Here is a 2,876-nt window from a genome sequence, read left to right as displayed (position 1 = left end):
AAAAATCCTGTCTTACTATAGCAGTACTTGGTACTTTGAAAATACTTGACTAAATACATTTAACTCCTGATACAAATTCAAGGAATAGAAATAATAAAAAAAATTATATTATCTACATTTATATTCTAGATAAATTCGGCAATGATAAGCAGTTTCGGGGAAATACACACTATGTATAACCTAAACGTGTTGTACAATGTTTAAAGTACGTAGCTTATTTAATTTTTCATTATATTATCCTGCTTGCTTTCGGTTCAATTGTTAATGCTACTTGAACAGTGTATAAGATATTTTACATCTACATATAAGTAATAATTAAAAAATCAAATAAGTGATATATAAAGTCTTGATAACATTATACAAATTAAATGAATAACAATAATAATCAATGACATTCTAGCAAGTATTATCATTGAGTCTATGAGGCGAACACACGAAATGTTTATTTAATCCAATTAGAAAAACGATTACGTTGTATGTTTTATAAATAAGGATGTGTGTATAAATATGGACTTTGTTAGTAAATGGGTTATCGCTGCATAGGTACATTGTCGCTGTATTAAATATACATGTTACATATTTACATTATGTGATAAAGCAATAAAATCATAAGTGCTAACACTGTTATAGAATAAGCATTTTTTATAACATGTTTTAGTTTTTTTATCTTACTTTGTACTATACAATAAAGATCTTGGCATCCCATTGGACATGACACTAAAGGCTCAGTAGGAGCTATTCGTCATTGCGAGCTAAAATATCCACATATAAATAGATTTTTGCCGGAATTAGTACAACATAAACTGAAATCGATCGTTGACCAACATACCAAGAGTGTTTAACGTCGCTGCCAACATTTGGCAACGAGCCAACAATTCCACGACAAACCATCCCACTCTGGCCTTAGTGGCGTAAATAAATAAAAACAAACGTAATTGATGTCCGCTGTATTCGCATTCGCACAAAATAGAGCCGTATTATTTATTATTAATCGTATATCTCAGCGCTATTGGTAATTTTATACAAGTTTTATTTAACTCAGTAATCTGACCTTGAAAAGTTTTTCTTGTATTTTACCTACAGCTTAGTGAAACAATTCCTATAAATGTCAAATACTTTAAATTGTCAATCTCTGTTATACGTTAATTTAAAAAAACATTAATGTTCAACAGCACTGTTACATTTTACATTCCATATTAATTTACTATAAAAAAAGCGTATAACATTTTTCACGTTGTTGTTTGCGCAATGCTTCCAGTAGGTAATTGAAGCCTCGACATACAAGCGACAGCGAGGGAGGGATACATGAGCACATTGACAGTTGAACAGGTTATGTGAGGTTTTTTTTCATCGCTTTAAAACCAGCAAAGAGGTCGCATATCAGTATTGGCCTCGCGTTAATCGCGTTTGCGGTAACACGCGAATAACAAATACTCGGTAATTTGTAAGTATTTTAATACGAGGAGAACACAAAATACCGATACAGGTAATCGTTTCGCTCACAAACAACGGTTTCATTTGAGTCATGCTTCCTTAATGATTCTTTAATTTGTTTTGTTCCAAATAACTATTAATATTGTTTTCGATAAGAAATTAAGATAAGCCGCTATCCAGGCACAATCACGTTGCGTACACAATCTCACGTAGCGAAGTATTCTTACCTATAGGTCTATAAAACAATCTATAAATATACAAGTTATCGCTTCGTCTGTTTTGTACATAGATAGCTAAGATAACCCACACATGCACGAGGCGAGAATTTGTAGATAGGAAGTACAAACATCAGTCGATAACCTGGTTGCGGTTGATAACGAGCCCACAACGTTTGTTTGAACACGACTCTGTCTAAATAATGCTAATAACTTCCAGCTTAAAAATATCGCTTTTTAAGCTGGGAGTCCCATTAGAATATAAAACCTACTAGATTTCATTACTTTCCTTAATCAAAACCTTTATAATTAAGTAAAAAAAAACAACATTTAAAATGTTGTTTTTTGATGCAGCAACGATATTAAAATTAAATATTAAGCATTCATAATTAAGAAAAGTTCTCTTTAAATTCTGTTAATTTAAAAGTAAGAAACCGGTCAAAATTAATTAACGTTGAGTTTATTTATTTACAACAAAAAAAAAAACAGTTTAACGACTGCAAGAAACCGGTATTCGATTAAAAGTAATCTCATTTAAATGGAGGCAATCGAATATCGTTCGAATGCGTTGTATTTGGGTCATGCAATTAAATACATGATATAAATAAAGTGAAGAGTGTTCAACGGACGTACAAACAGGCTTTTCAAACATGATAACGTTATCTAAAGAGTCTATCAGTATCAAAGGCGCATTGTCTTTATTTTATCTTGGAGACGAAAGTTCGCTTGATTTCCGGAACAAACGACAATCTGCGTCACACTGTGGCATTTCAGTCCCTACATTTGTCACAATTAAATATGCATTAGACTATCGCAGCGAGTAAATTAGGAAAAGGGGACGTCAATTTGATTGAAGTTTACTATACATTTGCATATACTATTTTTGATGTGTGCTTTGCGTATTACAATGAGTATATTTTGTCTATTTTTTATAATGGTCTTAGTTAGATTTATATTCTTCTGGAGTATATTAGTAAATCAAATAATATGTTATAGATATTGTCAGTTACTTGGACATCTTTTTTTTATTAATTGCTACTTAGTATCTGTTAAAATTACTTCTAGATTTTTTATTACATCCGTAATATTCTAATTTTCACGAGTGATGACTCGTTATATTACCTACATTTACAATTTCTATTAAAGCAAAATTTAATCGACGATGTCATCTTCCGATCAGCAAAGCGACGTATTAAAATAACTATTTTAGATGACACACGAGTAGCA

The sequence above is a fragment of the Papilio polytes genome, unplaced genomic scaffold (assembly GCF_000836215.1).
Source record: "Papilio polytes unplaced genomic scaffold, Ppol_1.0 DF824135.1, whole genome shotgun sequence".
NCBI classification, from domain to species: domain Eukaryota; kingdom Metazoa; phylum Arthropoda; class Insecta; order Lepidoptera; family Papilionidae; genus Papilio; species Papilio polytes.
This window is presented reverse-complemented; position numbering follows the sequence as displayed.